Consider the following 18,810-nt stretch of genomic DNA (forward strand, 5'->3'; position numbering starts at 1 on the left):
TAAATAATTAGAAACACAGACAGTGATTCTGAGGTAAACTCGTCGTGCTCTGATGATGAAATGGATCTGTGAGAACAAAATCAATGTTTTCCGCTGGCCGTCTCAGCCTCCAGACTTAAACCCTATTCACAACCCATGGTCTGGATTGAAGAGGGCAGTCAGTAAGCACGATTTTGAACGATTCAACATGGAGGAATGGTTCAAGATCCCTCAAAATGAGTGCCATAACCTTATCAAGTATTGGAAAATGCACAATGTGATAATCCTTTCCAGGGAAGGCAGTACGGAGTACTAACTAATCAAAGGGATGCCAACAATTGTGACACCTATTTTTGTAAATAAATGTATTTTTTAAATGTGTTCCTTAAGTCATAAATCCATTCAATTACTGAAAATGTAATATTCTCCATGGCTTCACAATAAGAAAGGCATACTGAATCATGCTAAAAGAAATTATGCACCTTCGCTTCAGACCAACACTTGTAATGGTCTTTGACTCTCTGTTAAGGACAGGGTTCACACAAACAGGAGAGGCGGTGATATTTTATTCCTTTGTGCCCAGTGCTCAATAAATGTGAAGTAGCTTCTTGCCTTGAAATCCCAGGATAATTGCCTCGAGGGCAGCCTCTGAGCATGGAGTCAAGAATCTACTTACATAAACATGCTCGGGGTGAACAGAGCTCAGGGGGCAGAAATTAAACAAATTCACATGAAAGCAGAGAATGTGGCAGCAACGCTACAGTCAAGGAGAGAGAATCCATTCACTTGGAATATGGGCTGTTTACTTTCCTGGATAATTACTATCCAAACAATTAGAATAATTACATCCCTCACAATGGCACTCTTCCTGAATGCACCCGATAAACCTTAGCTCCTCAATTTAACTTGAGTGCGTATTTTCAATATGTCTAACTTTAGATGCTCCTAAAATTCTGTCTCAGTGCCAGGGATTTATTTATGGAAGCACTAACCAGTAGCACGTCTTTCAACAGCCTTTTGTTACGTACCCGCACTGTGCCCACTGCCTTTATACAGACAATAGTTCTGGCCAGATGAATATCACTTCATTCTTTGAAAAAACATATTTTGTATTGCTCTTTATCAAGCTGTGTTAACAGTTACATGTCAGCTACCGGCTATTTACTGCTTACCGAATAAATCAAAAGGCTACTTACAGCAATTAGAATTACACACGTTCAAGAGAAAAAACAGTCTTACAATAAGCAGGTGAGAGCAACAGCACATTCACTGTAAATGAACTGAAAGTAGACTAGGATCAGTTCAGCAGCACCAGAACCAATATTCATCATAATATTTAGCCATACATATTTTCCAGATGCTTGAATTTATATTTTGCCAGGAATATATGGACAAAGATTATAATAACTGACTTGGATTATTCATAAAAATATAGCTTTCTTGGATAAAAGGAGATACCACAGTTATCTGCCCCTAACGGACAGAGGAAAAGACAAGACCCCATCTGAGAGCTTAGCAACGACTGAACCAAGAGCCACAATCATACGCTCAGCTTGGCATTATCCACAAGGAAAAAGATTTATAGCCTATACACTCAAGCCCAGAAAAATCACAACGCTGGTCTATCCATCCAATCTCCTGCAGCAGGAACCATGGTACGTACACCACAGTGCCAAGAAATGAGGCGTTACATATAGGCTAAAAAGCACTGTAATTTCTACACGGTGATACCAAAATGTATAAAAATGCACTTTAATGAAAGCTGAGAATATGCACTTTAACCACATGTGAATTGGCTTGATTAAAAATCTATAATTGTGGAGCACAGAGTCATATCAAGAACTAATATGTCCCAAACATTATGGAGCTCAATGTAACTATAAGCTGATCCGCAGCCTCTCGTGATTATAACCCCGCTTTGCAACTGTACTTTCATACTTTCACTGAAAAGCCACATTCTTACTCAGATTCAGATTCAATGCTGTGAAGGGCATGTGGTTCCAGTGGTGTGAGTTAATGGAAAAGGAACTGGCCTCATAACCCAAAGGTTATTTGGGCACAATTTCTCAGTAGCACATTGCTGTTCGGCACCCAAGAAACATGCTTAACTAAATCCAGCGGCACAATGGTACTAAATGAATAATTAACACAGAGATCTCCGTATGATCATAATGTTGTTGACTTAATCGACAAAATGCAATTTTAGTAAATCAATAGACTTCATATTTTCACCTCTTTCTTTTTCATAAGGCTGACAATTATTACAATACATATTCAGTAAGTCTCCAGTCCCTTTGAAAGAACTAAGCGGAATCAGTCATTCTAAATGCAGATAAGCTCCTCTGCTGAACTATGTATTCACTCACTGTACCAGAACGTATTAACCAGCATAACAATGGGCTAGTGCAAGCACAACAACCATCTGCATAATTAGACTCCAAAAAGATTTATCTAAATAAAAAAGGGAATTATATTGATTCTGTGTGTCTGTGCCCATTATGCACCATTGTACAGATATGTACTCAGTTTCTTCTACTAGTACACATGAAGAGTACACGTTTTCTAATGTAATCAGAAAGTGCAAATACAAAGGGTTATAGACGCAACTTCAATTGAATAATAAAACATAGATTCATGAGTTTTTAATTATAGCCTTTAGCTATATTTGCTAAAGGCTTCTGGTGCACTACCACTGGAAAATTTCAGCAAATTTAGAACCACATTTGACAACAAAATAATTTTTTTTCAGGTTTAAACCCTATAATGTATGCCGTGGGTGTCAGAATCCAGTCTTGGAGGGCTGCAGTGCCTGATGGGTTGTAATGCGTTCCAGCACTACTGATTCATTTAAATATTTGATTGGCTAAAGAATCAACACACATTTTTCTCAAGGCATTAGCGAGTTGCTGATTGAAAGGTAACCACAAATACCTACACTACAGTTTGACGCCTCTGCAGTATGCTGTCTACTAAGCAATAAAAAAACTATTGAAACTGAAAAAACTGCTCTCCGCCTGAAAATAGCGCTATTGGTTCCAATCAATGAGTCACTGATGACAGATGATAGTGATACCACCTCACTATGCATCGCTAGTTTTTTTTAAGCACATGAAAGTGGTTGCTATCAATGCATTTTTTAAGAACAGGGCTTTCAACTAAGCCACCCTTTAAAGGCTTCTCGCTTTCCCTTTGAGCTGGAAACACAGCCCAGCACATGGATACTTTGGGGGTCAAAGTTACAGACAAACTTCAAAGCTGGAGGACAGACTAGCCCTGCATGGGTGTAAATGGCACAATTTTAACCAGAGCCAATTCCTAGAAAGACAGCTCACAATCTGACTGTCAGCACACACTCATGCACAGATATGTCATATAATGACCTATATTTTAATTAAATCACCACAGTGGGCCACAAACCAGATTAGCATGCAAAGAGTGACAGCATATTACATCGTTGGAGTCTGAATTTATGCATGTATGCAATGTTGCCGGGAGAAACTGCTGTCTTTGAACAATGGTTAAGTAGCTTGGAACGGGTTGTAAAACTTAAAAAGGTCAAAACATCTAGGGTTCAGTTACTAAAATAAAGTAAGTGCTTTTCAATATGCGTACCTACCTGCAGCACTAAAGGGCAAAGAACAACATTAAACACAGGGTTTGAATTACAGTGAAGCTAGGGGGAGTTACGTCCCCAAAAAAAGAATGAAGCTCCCCTGAAAGAGGCCAGAGCCCCCCCCCGCCCCAGTCCAATCCTCGATCACAATCCTGCAGACTGAGCAGCTAGTGACGGAAGTTATGCCTGCTAAATAGCTAGTAAACATATGTATTGCTTTGCTAGTTAACTTCTATTTAGTATATTTTTGATTGGGCGGGTTAGGCACATCCTTCAGTGACACCAGCAATTCCCATAAAACAGACTGCTTTTATCACCGTTGCCAGAAACACAGTTATAATGACTTTAATTTCTGTCATGAGAGAGTTTCATCAACCACTGAATGTCTTTCAGTAGCATAAAAATGAGCCGTTCGTCGAAGGGACCTCGGAAGGGCTTGACAGCCAATGCTTTACTGCATGAATGGTGTTGTTGTTATTATTATTCTTATTCGTATTATTATTATTATTATTACTATTACAATTTTTTATTATTTTTAATCAGCATCGTCCAATAACAACAGCTTTTCGCCATCTGTTAAAAAGGTGCATCGCACCTTTCCTGTCTCGGTAATGTAGCCATTCCCCTCTCAAATGGGTAAGAGACCCCAGGGGGCATCTTAAATATGTGGCAAGTTAGGAATGCTTTAAAGTCTAAAGAATATTTACACATAGCTCTCTCACTCTTGTTTCAATGGTCGGGAGTAAATTTCCACAAGTCTCAGAATTTTGCTCGCCTAAGAGTAAATTTTCGCTCTGCAAAGCTTTATAGACATGGCGCCAGCCTGTCGCTATCTTGGGAGAGGCTCAGGATTGCTCTGTGGCGGACATGAGCACCAGTGCAGCTTATGACTTTTAACAACTCACAGAAAAGAAAGTCTCATTAGTGTTTATTTTGTTCCAGACCCAATATGCTTTCACTCACTGAACGGTGGCACCATTGTATCGTACTGTATAGTTCCATCAGAAAAAAAAAGTAATTTAGTTTGCTTGGTAAATTTGCAAGCTTTACAACTGAATTGAGTATGTACTAACATCTTCAAATGTGCAGAAATGGATGCTCATTTCTAGATGCCAGGGGTTTTTTTTTGTTTTGTTTGTTTTGTTTTTTGCATGTGTGTTTGTTCAAACTGAAATTACACTTGTAATGTAGGCTTGATTGTGGTTACAAGTGGTTGTATTACACTTATTCTTTTCTGAAAAAGGATTACCTTATGTTGCAAAACAGATTGTTTTAGAAAATCTGTTGTAGGGGAGCATGGGACAAAAACAGAAATACCGCAGAAGCAGTCAAATATGTTGTCTAAAAGGAGAGTGGGCAGGAACAACAGTCCTGTGCATGATCCTGGTTGAAGCAGAGGCTTTTAGTAAAGATGCTGGCAAGAAATTATCCATTTAGGGAAAAGTTTATGAAAAAAATGCTACTGTGTGTGTTGCACGATTCCACCCAAAGTCAACATAAAGCATGACACACCACCTCAAACCACTGTTTGACACTGTAACATAGCACTATTACAAGTGAAAGCATATAGGACCTTTTTCTATACAGTAGAACCTTACATATGCAAATCTCAGACTTATAGACTGACCAGTCACCTGAGCAGGGTACAGCATATACCCAGGGGTAGTATAAACAATTAGCCTATGCCTTTTCAAGTTCCATATTCAGTGTCTCCCCTAGGACTACTTCCAGCAGCAACAAATGGGTTTCACAAGGGTTCCCAGGTTTACAGTGCAGCTCAATGTTGCATGCACGCAACCAGCTGATTCTTGGAACAGCAGCTGATTAGCACGTCAGCTAACTCACCGATGTTCATGCCAACATCTTGTTCATGCGTACTATAAAGCCAGTCATCAAGCACTCGTAAGTGCTTACAGTATCACTCACTACAGATGAGTTGGGGTAGCGAACAACACTGCAAGAGACTCCCATATTGACCCCCTAAAGGAGCTAACAACAACCGAAAACGTTACATATTAGCAGTTCACTTAAAAACTAAAGCAAATGAGCACAGCCAATTACATAAGTGTTATGCCTGAATATGAACAATATGGCAAAAGATTCATCTCCTGCTGATAGTAGTATCGAGGGAAAAATGTTTTGAAAGATAATATAGGCCACAACTTCACTCGTTTGTTTCAACAAAGTTATTGTGAGCCAAAGGGCCCACTTGCCCCAAAGCATAGCTTCAAAAAAAAATTCTAGCTGCAGCGCCACTGCTACTGCTTCCTCTATGTAGGAAATACGGTGGTATTATAAAACGGAGACATCGTGTTTGGTAGTATCGCTGATGAAAAAAGCAGGCATTAAATGGAAATAGCTCTGACTTTCCATTGATAAAAAACTGGCAATACACATCTTTCTCTAACTGTATGTTGGGTCTGTCTCAAATCAACAAGCTGGAAGCAAATTCCTGAGGGAGCTACTTAAAGAAACAAAATAATAGCATGTCCTGTGTACAATAAAGCATATGTTTTAACATGTTTCTCAACATTACTGACAGATGCATTTTTTCCTATAACAGTTCTAGAAGCAGTCTAAGTTCAGCTAGAAAATCAAAACCCATCTATGCCTCAACATTATGCATCAGCTCCATTCTCAATGTTCCCTCACAGATGTACAGTATATAAATATGGGGTGATTGTATACAGTATTTCTTGCAATAACAAGTATTATATTGCATTATACAGCATATTTGTTTTTGATTGAAGTGATAACGTCATTTTAATTTTGTTTAATTTAATTAAATTGTATTATTTATTTATTTTTTACATTGTCAACAACAGACAGAAAATGATTAAGCTGCACCCTATGCTGTGATATAGAAAAAAAATGTTTAATGAGTATGGTCACAACCCACAGGGGTTTTAACTTAATCAATATCCTTGCGGGATCCCAAGGTACTAAATGGGTAATCATACACTTAGTTCATAATTGTAACCCTCATAAAAACAAATCGTTTTCCTAACACATAGGGGGGAAGGAAAGTAATGTCAAACAAAAAAATAATGCCACAATGTCAAAACAAACAACGCTGAGTGAATGAGTGCATCAGTATCTGCCTGATACCTCATACAGACGGATTCAGTAGGCTATATCCTGTTTGGAATTTATGAACACACACACACAGACACACACAACAACAACAACAACAACAACTACAGATCAACATTTACCTGAAAAAACGAACACAGTCTTGTTTTATGACTAACCACAAGGGGCAATCATCTGTCAGAAGGGTACAAGACAGCTCTGAGCATCGGACAGATGTCATTTACAATTTCACAGAGAAGTCAACATTTTTGACATCTTTTTTGACATTTGACAGTTTTCATTAGGAAAAACCGCATGACCTCAAATTATTCTCAATCCCCTCCGCGAAACAGTTTAGGCAGAAGTATGTGTCACGGGCATCAAACAAGAATATAAAGGAACTGGTCAAGTCAGCTGACAGCATGTCTGTTGCCACAGAAGAATGACAACAGTTGTACTGTATCAGATAACACAAGTCATATGTTGAAAGCATACCCGAGAACCCTCAAAGGCCGGATGCAAAATTCAGTCCATTTAACCTGCGATGACCACATTACAAAGCTGGCGAGTGGCATTTGGCCAAGCAATTTCCTCAAAGTTGACAAACTCGTGGGAGTTGTTAAAAAGGCTTTTAAGCATAGTCCAAGCAGAAAGTTGTGCAACACAGTGCTTCTAAGGAATGCAATAATGGAGCCAGGTTCAGACCCACCAATAAAACTCCCACCTGAGTCATGCAAAACAGAGATTCATTTTCAAAGTTCCAAACATTTCACAGTTTCAAACAGCCCCCACTCCCAAAGGCTTCATATCTCTAAGGTTCTATTGCATTATTCTTTTTCCAATCTTATTTCTTAGGTGAAGAAATATTTTCCAAGTCACCCTGAGAGATTTCTTCTATAAAGCACTGCAGCTGTGTTACTCCTGCCCAAATCCCCCAGACAGTTTTACTTGCTAATATTTCCAGCTCACAATTTTAAAAATGTTCTGAATATTGATTGAAAGAGCCATCCAATTACTCCCTTGCCAAATGATTGTTTATCCAGTCAGTCAGTGCTTTTACATCTCCATACAAATGCATTTCAATGTTTATTTTCTGCATTCTTGAGCAGTTTATTTTATTCCACGAGCTCTGTGTTTTGTGTTCATCCCAGCAAAAATTATGCTTGGAGCAAGAGCAGGAGAAAAAACAGAAAGCAATCCCCAGAATGCTTTTCAACACACACCCTTTTTCAAAACAGTACTGTTGCACACATGCCTTAATTGCAGACAAAAATGAGGCGACCACTCAGCAGGTAAGTCACAACAGGAGGATTGAAATAATCTCTCAAACAACCTAAAAATTACCACATTGGATGCAAAGTTCACCTATGTTGCTCTGATTTTTCGCATATTTTTCTACCATTTTTCAGATGTTTTGGTTTTAATTTTTAAGGTAACTTCACATTTGTTTTGTCTGCAATTTCAGTGCAGTGCATGATCACAAGGAGGTCTGAGGTTCGTTTTCATTACCTACATACATGGATTCTGAAACAGGAACTGCATTAAGTGATGCACATACACTAATGTGGCTTTCTTGTCCCAACGACGTTGGGTTTGTGTCAAATGACACATTGTAGGCTTGGGGACTTACACCATTCGAGGGAGGCCAGCTGCTTGAACTCAAATGGAACTGACAGAGGTCACAGATCTCCTGGCTGCAGCCTCAGCAGCAACACTAAGGACTCTCCAGGGGTGCGTCCCAATGTACCTTGCTTTCCCTCACGACATCTCACCTCATCTCCTCTGTGCCCCGGCAACCAATCTATGCATCCATCCTCCCTCCAATATTGGAGGAGACAAGCAAAGCAGCTTCAAACTTGGCTTTACGCCTCTTCCTGGTGAACTCTCTTAATGTTTCTAGGTGACATCATCGGGCTCACGCCCATAGAGATTGCAAAGACCATCTCACAGAATCTGATACTATCCAAGCTTTAGAAAGGAAAGATGGTGGAGAACTTGAATTTCCTCGATTATGCAAGACATTTAGCCAAATTTGAGTATGGCTTAGTAGGTTATTACCATACATTTCCTTCTACCGGAAGGCTAGATTGCCTACAACGGATAATAAAATGTCAGCTTGTTTTTATGGCTCATAGGCTATCCTACAGAAAGATTTGGCTATGGTAACGCTGAGCGATTCCTTCTATAAAGCATTGCAGCTGTATTACTTTTTCCCAAATCCCCTAGACAGTTTTACTTACTAAAATTTCCAGCTCACAATTTAAAAAATGTTTAGAATATTTATTGAAAGAGCCATCCAGATACTCCCTTGCCAATTGATTGTTTATCCAGTCAGTCAGTGCTTTTGCATCTCTATACAAATGCATTTAAATGTTTATTTTCTGCATTCTTGAAAAGTTTATTTTATTCCATGAGCTCGGCATTCTGAAGATCTCCAGATTATCCTATACATGAATATTACGCATGAATGAATTTATTCAACCGTTTCCAAAGGATGTAGGCTATTTATTACCAACAAATGTGTTACAGTGGGAAAGCAATGCCACCCAATGTTTGCGATATTATTTCATGTAAATTATTTCACCTTCATGTGACATAAACTTGTGAATGACCACATTCTCCTCATACGGTAAGATGAAAAAACACAGGGCCAAGTTAAATGAAATAGCCTAATTGAGGAAGCATTGGGTGTCATTGCTTTGGAATAAAGCCTGCTTAATTTCTGTGAGTTAAGATATCCAATATTGTTTGTAGTAACTTGGCCTCATTTTGATATCAATACTTTTAACAGCAGGCCTAGATTTTGTTTTAATTAATGCCGTATAGAGTGCGCTTCGTATGCATGAGCAATTTGGAAGATTTTTTACATTAAAACCTTTTTTTCTTGAGATGTTTCTACACTATGAGATGTTTACTTTGATCTAATATTACATATTAATTAGTGTCTCAACATGTCAGGTTCATGGTTACTGTACACTCAAAACTTAGGCTACACGTTATTCTGCAGCTTTAAATGGCCACGTGTAAGATACGTGATTGGCTATGGCACTATTCCTGGGCTCATAAAAAAATAAAGCTTCTGATAGGGCTATTTCATCAATAATTGACATTGTCTTTGATGACGGAGAAGCAGATAAGCTGTCCCAATTTTCTTTGCACCTCCTCTTTTTATCCTTTCCTCCATTCATCTCCTCCCCTCCTTTCCTCCATACTTCTGGAAAGGAGACGAGTGGTAGTAGGGGAGTGGATGGAAGGAGGTGAAGAGTGAAAAGTAATGGGATGCACCCCAGAGTGTGTATGATAGAGGAGACCACTCCTCAAAATAATAGGTGTGCATTATGGCAAGAGGCACAGAGGGCAACAAGGATAACAAGTGACTGTTATTGCACCACCTAGGATGTGAACAGAATATTCAAATGTCTCCAGTCATACATAGCTAAATGAAGATAAATACAAGTCATGTTAGAAGCTATGGCAGTTTGTCTGTTGTGTTGTCTGTTGGAAATTTCCCAAAGCTGTCCTAAATACATCAAAACAGACCCAGACTAAGTAGTACCCACACTCAAATCAGCCATGTTAAAATAAAGCTTCTTAGCTAGCTGCAAAAGTTACTTAAACTTAAACAATACACAGTAATGTAAACAACAGTCAAAATAGTTACAGTAAGTGAAACTTCAATAAAAGAAAATGTTTATGGTGCGCACGGCTTGGATATTTTTGTCCATTTCAGGCCATGAGTCCAACTGCTAAAAAATCAAACCCTTCAAAATCAGCATAACAACCACATGTAAAATGCAGCTAAATTATCCCTTGATAATGTCCTCAGAGGTCAGAAGCCCCCCTAAATAATCATCTCAGCTGTACTCGAACACACCTACACAATAAATTATCATCACAAACCAAGGATGCCCCAGGTAAGAGCTAATCATTCCCATTGAAGCTAAATCTGAAAACCTAGAGCTTCAGCTCAAATGTAAACAATGACTCAAACAAAGAAAATACTTAAGATTGTATTGAGGTTCTCCTTATTGCTCTAGGTCCTTCTGATTTGCCAGCATTACATCTCAGGTGAACTAGAGCCCAAAGCACAGCATTTCATATTACAATATGACAGAATACAAATGGGTTCTGTGAATTTATTATGCACTTATGACACAGGAAAACCATAACACTTCTGAGTCCAATCCACCATATTTCAAGGGTGTTTTAATAAACAGTTTTCACATATAGGCTAGTCCCTGTTAATCACAACAAATGTACACAGTGGTTTCATGTTAATTTGTCATGGGACAGGTATGGTGGTAGCAGGTACAGAAACCGATTTGTACTCAGAAGTTTGTAGCCTCAATTCCCATTTGAGCCAAGCAAGGTATTTAACTTAAATTGCATCCTTAAACATCCATCTGTATGAATGGAAACTATTTTGTGTCATCCAGCCTAAAGGAAAATTAAGAATGCAGATGCTTTTCAGACGTAAAAATATGTGTCTTGTTGTCAGGTCTTTAGAAAATGGAGTGACAATGTTGTTAGTTTCAGACGTATTTTGGAGGGACCATATGCTTAACAGCATAAGGGTAACAGCTGAATGTAAAATCAGTATGGAGCAAAGCATTACCTTCAATAAATCAGCTTTCAACTGGATGTCTTTCACCTTGTTTAGAGACTTTATGGAGCATATGAACAACAACTTGATCTTTTTACAGTTAGCACTGAATCTTCTATCTCTGGCAGGAAAATGTAACACTTGTGATTTTGCCCATCAAAAAATATTTGATGATTTTGCATTGATTTGTAAGCAGTAATCCCTGGGCCCCCCTTCCATTTTGCTGAATGCACTATTTATGTACCATGTACATCACAGAATATTTTGCAGTGCTAGATGTAGGCCTAGTCGCAACCCTAGACCCCTTGAGTACCTGGAGAGGGATTCTGTGAGATTAGTTTACTGCAATCTGATTGGTTTTGCTAGGTTTTAGCCAGCATTACTTTACAGAAGCATGACTGAGTTGGCTTCAGACATCTCATCCACTTGTACCCACTTACACAAGATCATGATTCATCACTAAATTCATCTGACCACTGGTTTATTATCAGCACTGAATGATTATGAGCATGATAAGTGAACCTAAGGTAGAAGTAATCAAACATATCTGAGCAGTCGTTCTGGTACAAGCACAAATTTGGATATACTGAAAATACTCTCTCTAAATTCTCTAAATTCTATATGCAAACTATAGGCCAATAGGTGATTTATCTGACACTTACCATTTAGTTGGCACGTGGAACAATGCATACACTTGCTCTGTACCATGCAAAATGGCACTGTGTTGTCTGAATCCAGTATTCATCATCGGAATAGCAGGTCTACGACTGATGAATTGGATTATCCTTAATTAGCCCTCTTTACCATGAATAAAATAGGGCCATTGTGAAAAGTTTAAAAATTGATAACTGTTTGTACATCTTCTACATTTTGATACGCTATTTTGAGTATTTTGTACCATATATTACACTGTGATGTTGAGAACACGTCACAAAAGTTAATAAATAAATGATGTGTCAATAGATTGTAACAGTCCAGCAATTACACCACTGTCGTCAGTAGCAAAGATAAATGGTGTCGTGTAAAGTACACGCATAAAACTGAACCACACTGCCATCTACAGGTCATGTGTCCATAAGGTCGCATTTGAAGAAAGAGAAGCCTCCCATGATTTCAATAGTTTGATATGACCACCCTCGTGCGCATTAGAGATTTATATGTGCGTGCGTGTCTGCGTATTTTGTACCATATAACTTAGAACATCTTTCACCGAAATGTTTAACGGGCGTGGCAACAACCGGGTAAATTGCGGCAAAGCAAGAATTCTGAAGAATTGCATGCAGTAGCCTACTATCGTTCAATACTTGTTAAAGCAAAACCAAAAGGAACGCTTTCGAGCACACGATTAAGTAAAGGTACACATGAATTCATAACACATCAAGCAAACGGTTTCTCATCGCATTCGAGGCGACTGCAAACACAAACAACACTTTGGACTGCAACGTAGCATGTGCCCTCGAAATCCTTTCAAACTAGCAACATTTCCAATCCGTTAAATTCAATCCGGTAAAATAGGATATTTGACCGTTTTGTAATCAACCATTTTCTTTTAAGACAACTCTATTTGAGATGTAGCCAACAAATCTTAATTTGAAATCGAATAGATGTCTCAACCAATACACATTTATCAATATATACAATCAGTCATGCACTTTTCGCTGTAATATATAAAACGTTCCCTGCTGGAGAGCATTATTTAAAAAGGTTATTTGTATCTAACAGACACTTTACGCGTTGTGCAGTACTTATTTCAAATGTCTTCAATACATATATTTTGTGCAACAGTGTTTAATACCCTTCATTATTGCACTGAAATATATATATATATATATATATATATATATGTACTAGATGGATAAAATTCCACCCGTGTTGTATGAACAAGATGAAATATGTCTCGTTACTATTTACTTTTTAAAATCCAACGACAGAAAACAATATGTAGCCTTACCTTAGCACAGAAACTTAAACGAAGGCTGGGCAGGCGTTTAAAGCAAATAATGAAAAGGCTTTATATGTTGATCCGGGTGAAATTCATCTGGGTCGTGATCTCGAGATGATGCATATCAAGCCAAAGTCTTGCAGTGTATTCCTGAGACCGCAGTGACTCACTGGTTATAAAAAGCGCACACCTGATTCTTAAAGCTTGTTTCGCATGCTGTGTCAGCGCACATTCGGGCTGCATTCGAAATATGTTTATTTTATCCTTTCTGAATTACAAGGCATCACAAGTTCCCGCGTGATCACGATTGCAATTACATTTAAACTGTATTTATTTTTCATTGTTGGTCGGGGACGGGATCGAAAGTGCCTCAAATTTCGCCCTTAGCGTTTGTATGCTTCAGTATGTTATGATGCCAATACCATTAAGACTGATGTACAGTTTCTGCTATTCTCCTTGTATAAAGCCTTGGATATAACATGCACAGAAAGCTTAAGTCTTCTCGTGTCTAGCCAGTCATCCCGTGTAGCCGTTTTTTGTTTGCAAACTTCAAAAATAGCCTCTTACTCCCCCTGCTCCTGTGGTGAGCCAGCGTTGCTCCGAGTCCTTGCTGACCGGCGACTACAAGAAATGCACAGTAGACGTACAAAAGGCCAAACTGTGGAGCACGTCAGACGTGACGTTTAAAGGCGATATAGCGCCTAAAAGAGTTGTTGCATAAACGAAATATCGTTTGCTTGGAGATAAAAACGGATAATGTCCAGTGTTTGCTGGTGTAGCCTATGTATTAGCCTACTGCGGTTAATGCTGACAAAATTTCGGCAGTTCTATTCATCGATTTTAAACTGGATATAAAGATAAAACATTAATGGTGAATGGCGAGAGCCAACGGTAAACCTGAGAATGACATTTTTGACTGAATTGCATCTTTTCTCTGAGCTGTGCGCCAAGTGTTTCAGAAGCACGTGCAATTCCCCGTTCAGGATAAGATGAACACTGGCAGGCAGCTGTCGTGAAAGTTCCGCCCAAGTCCAAATGTGTGCACAGTTGACGCAGAAAGAAATTCCATGGACCTCTTAACGGTCCGTACTGAGCACGCAGTGTCATTGGTATCGCTTTGGGATTCCGACTGCTAATGCATGCTACCTACAGGAAAAATGATCTATTAATACAATATAGTTCACATGCTTACATGTACGAATTCGTGTAAACCATTCGTATAGTTCCATTATACTGTGCGTAATTAAGATTCCTTTTCATTAACAGAACAATGTAGACATGAATTCTTGTTAGTTCACATTGTCAATTATGTACTGCATGTTACTGTAGCCATTGCTATTATCCATGCCAGATTGCATCATTTGATTTAGTTGCTTAAGGTTAAAGCTGAAAATGCGTCTTGCATACGTTATGGATAATCTTTTAAATGAAAAACCCACTGGTCACTTGATTCGGTAGACAAACCACCAAAGATCCGTTCGCATGAATAAATTGGAGCTGTGGAATCAAATTCATATGTTCTAATTATGTCCTTGTACAAGCAGCGTAAAAGCCATTCCATTATGATAGGTGCCGATTCAATCTAACATACACAGTAAAATGTCCAGCGTTAATTCAACTCTGACGAAATACATACATATGGTCCAATAGGGACGATATGAACTCTGTAAGAGTTGATTTAACACTGAAAATGTATTGTGTAGGGCTACTTGTCTTGTGTACTTGTCCTTCGCCCTGGTGACTTTTGTCTGACATAGCAAGCTTGCATAAAACTGCCTTGAAAAGGCAGTCAGTTTGTGCTTCTAGCCAAAAACATGATTGTATTATTATTATTATTATTATTATTATAGTAATATGCCATAAAACCATTTCAATTTCAGAACCATGTTCTGAAACCATTGCTAGAATTTACATATCTTTATTAAATCAGGTTTTATGATTCATTGTACATTCATTTTCAGCCAATGACTATTGCAAATATGTTCTGGTTTGGGGCCTAATTTTCAGAACTTAATGTTGCACTTCTAATTTAAAAGATTTTTCCCACTAGCACAAGTCATGCTGAATATTATTGTTATAAGCTCTCATTTGTTCTCTTTTAATATTACTTTTGGCATTTGATACCTGAGGTGAAACATTAAAATTTAGCCTATTTATAAATTCAGAAATTTACACAGTGTAGCCATTTATTTGCATAACAGATCTCATCCAAAGTGGTTTATGCAGCTATTTTAGTTGTTTATACAGCAGGTTATTTTTGATATGCATCCGTTCCCGTTAAATCCATTAACTTCCAATCTGCTAACCCATTTATTGGCATTTTCATTTGAAAACATTAACTTTGCTTTCCTTACAATACAGGCTATGAAGAAAAATGCAAACACCTTGGTAAATGAGGCACAAGTTAATTCTAACCAGACTCTACCACATAGGTATTACAAATTCCACTATACATAGAGTCATGCAAAGCTGCTGGACAGGTGCGGTTGTCTATAATAGCATGGCTACAAGACAAGGTTTTGCTGCGGCTTCAGTAACCAAGGCAGTTCAGCTTGCTGATGTTTCATGTCCAACAAAGTCGCAGCAGGTGATGTCTGCGTGGACCTCCAAGAGAACGGTATCAGCAGAAGGGTGACATTTTGTGCTGTTTCCATTTCCATTGTTAAATACCTGTAAATGTATATAGTCATGCAAAGCAACGTTCTGTAGGATGATGTGTGGCTGTGTGTTAGTGCTACTTAACCTCTCTGTAATTCAATTTCGCCAGGAGTACTAATAGGAATCTGTGCAGGCAGTGGCAGTGCATGGTCGCCTCACACCCCTGTGCTATTCATAACTCTGACAAATCCCAGCAAGTCATCATGTGCTCTGCAGCGTGCTTGCGGTAACAACAGGGACAGTGACGAATGCATCGCTGTCCTGACACGACTGCAGCTGTATTCAAGATCGCCAGGTATTCGAGATCATCTGGAATCAAGACCAGTAAATATGCTATTGAGAAGGAAGGCCATCTGTTTCATGAAGCTCATCATCTGAGAATGATTAAAGTCTAGTATTAGGGGTTGCTGGGTGGCTCATCCTGTCAAGGCACTTGTTCTAGGATGGGACAAGCAGCACCACAGTCTGGAATCGAATTTGGTCCATGCCAGCGTTGGCTGCGGCTGACAGTCCCACAGGGTGGCACATGAATGTATGTAATGGCTCTTCAGCACAGGAGTGGTTTCAGGCGATGGGATGTCCATGTATCACTGTGCGTCATCAACCTCCCGTACTCAAATAGGCAACCGTAGTGTGTTCACATTACACTTACATGTCCTCCTCTGACTTACTGTCTGTGTGAGTTTAACTGGTACACAGTGGAAGGGGAAAGAAGTGGAATATACATTAATTAATATAATGTACTCATTCAGAACCATGATTAATATTAGATATTAAACTGTATCAGAGATAAAGTACAATATCAGATTATGTCAGACCTTTACATTCTATAACAATAATTTATTTTAACTGCATTTTTTTTCTACCACTAAGGGAATGGTGCCAGGGCCACGGTAAATGTTAAAATGCAACAGTTGTGCTCAGTTTAGTAATTCAGTATAATTGGCGATCAATGCAATTACTTGTTGTCAAGTGTGCAGAATGTACGTATGTATGTATGTATGCTTATATGCTTTTAGGCAATTACTAATGTCTTTCAACCACATCTCTGAATGCTGCAAAGATGCACCACATATATAAACCAGCTTTCCTCACTCAGTAATGCCTTACACACCTGAGCCTACACTAAAATCCCTGTGCATATGTACATTTGGAATATCTTCTGCATGTAAACGCGACCGCTAATATTGCCCATTAAATGGTTTAAGGTGAAATACAGAAAACAAAAGGAAGTTTGGGCAAGTCTAACCCATTAACATATTTCTACAGCCATCCGATCTGACAGTTTGACAGTTTAAGGCAATGCAAGGAGACCAGGAATGGCATAATTACTTTAGTGTTGACGATGAGGGCTGTGACTGAACCAATTAACTCACTCTAAATTCCATCCATTTTCACACCTCAGTGCTGTCATCCTCTCTCTCACGCTCATGCACATGCGCACACACACACACACACACACACACACACACACACAAACACGCACAGTAAAACACTGATCTCAGCAGTCTGCATTAGTTCTACTGGAAACAAGATCAACACAACCAGCTATGGGAATTAAATTGGTTTGGAAAGCGAAATACATATGTAATGAGTTCAGAGGGAATAAGCCAGTCAGGCAAAAATCCACTGGAATGCAAGGTTTACGCTGTGTAAAATGAGCAGTGTACAAGTATGACCGAGAGTTCTAATTTTTCTGGCAACTTCATTTATTTTGTGTGGACTGAATGTTAATGTCTGGTTGGGTTAAACGGCAGCTTTGCTGTCCTCACAGGAAGTGTTTTATGACTGTCAGTGTGTAATAACTGTTGGCCCCATGTCACAACAAATTATCTGATGTTTATAAAAATAGAAGGGTGCTATCAACACAGCTGTGTGCCATTAATATTAGAGGTAATCTGGAAAAAATCCTGGTTCTGTACCCAATTGCTTGAGAAGACTGTATTTCTACTACACTGCCATGAAAAAGTATTTGCCCACTTCCTGATTTCCTCTGTTATTGCGTATTTTTCACACTGGTTTCAGATTTTTAGACAGAATGTAATATAGACAAAGGAAAAGTGAGTAAACACAAAACACATTTTTTTAAAATTATTATTTCATTTATTTACTGAAAACAGTTATCAAACACCCATATCACCCATGTGAAAAGGGAGTTGCCCACTTAGATTACTCAATCAACCAATTAACCAAATTTAATTAATAATTAGATTCAGCTGATTGAACACAGGCAGATTTGACTGCAGCCAGCCCTGTTGAATCTAAATCTCACTCATGTTGAAACTTACCATCTGAGTGAAGTAGTCACCTCAACATTTCTACAAGCATACTATGCCACAATCAAATGAAATTCCATAAGAGATTAAAAAAAAATTGTTGAAATACAGTATATCCATCTGAAAAGGGCTACAAAGCCATTGTTATGGCTCTGGGACTCCACCAGACCACAGTGAGAGCAATTATCTCCAAATGAAGAACACTTGTAACAGTGGTGAATCTTCCCTGGAGTGCCTAGCCGGCCACAATTTCTCCAAGGCCACAGCAACAGCTAATTCAGGAAGTCACAAAAGATCCCAGAAGAACATTCAGGGATAGGATTCATGGAAGAGTAGCAAGTGGAAACCATTGCTAATTGAGAGAAACATCAATCATCTCCCATTTGCAAAACAATTGCCTGGATGATCCCCATGCCTTTTGGGATAATGTTCTATGGACAGATGAGTCAAAAGTGTAATGTTTTGGATAACACGTGTCCCATTATGTTTGGCAAATAGAACATTTCATAGAACATAATACCAGCAGTCAAACAAAAAGTGGGTTAAAATTCTACAGCAATGTGACAGACTGATATCAAATTATGGGAAGCATCTGGTTGCAGTTATTGCTGCTAAAGGTTATTAAGTTTAATGGGCCACTTTTTGAATGAAATGGGTGTTTGATAAT

General features: G+C 38.7%; 1 protein-coding gene across 9 annotated transcripts in view; it reads right to left on the reverse strand.

Moving 5' to 3' along the window:
• Positions 1 to 13,932, reverse strand: part of LOC118230533 (neuroligin-1-like) — a 220,075-nt gene extending 206,143 nt beyond the window's left edge. For 2 of the 9 annotated variants that reach the window (XM_035423637.1, XM_035423639.1), the window contains exon 1: positions 13,219 to 13,927. The gene's annotated coding sequence lies outside the window, so the exon portion shown is untranslated. Of the gene's footprint in view, positions 1 to 13,218 lie in introns of all 9 variants that reach the window. The other 7 variants (XM_035423632.1, XM_035423631.1, XM_035423635.1 and 4 more) reach the window with 5 other exon arrangements.
• Between the last annotated feature and the right edge of the window lie 4,878 nt (positions 13,933 to 18,810).

Source organism: Anguilla anguilla, chromosome 6 (genome assembly GCF_013347855.1).
Source record: "Anguilla anguilla isolate fAngAng1 chromosome 6, fAngAng1.pri, whole genome shotgun sequence".
Classification (NCBI taxonomy): domain Eukaryota; kingdom Metazoa; phylum Chordata; class Actinopteri; order Anguilliformes; family Anguillidae; genus Anguilla; species Anguilla anguilla.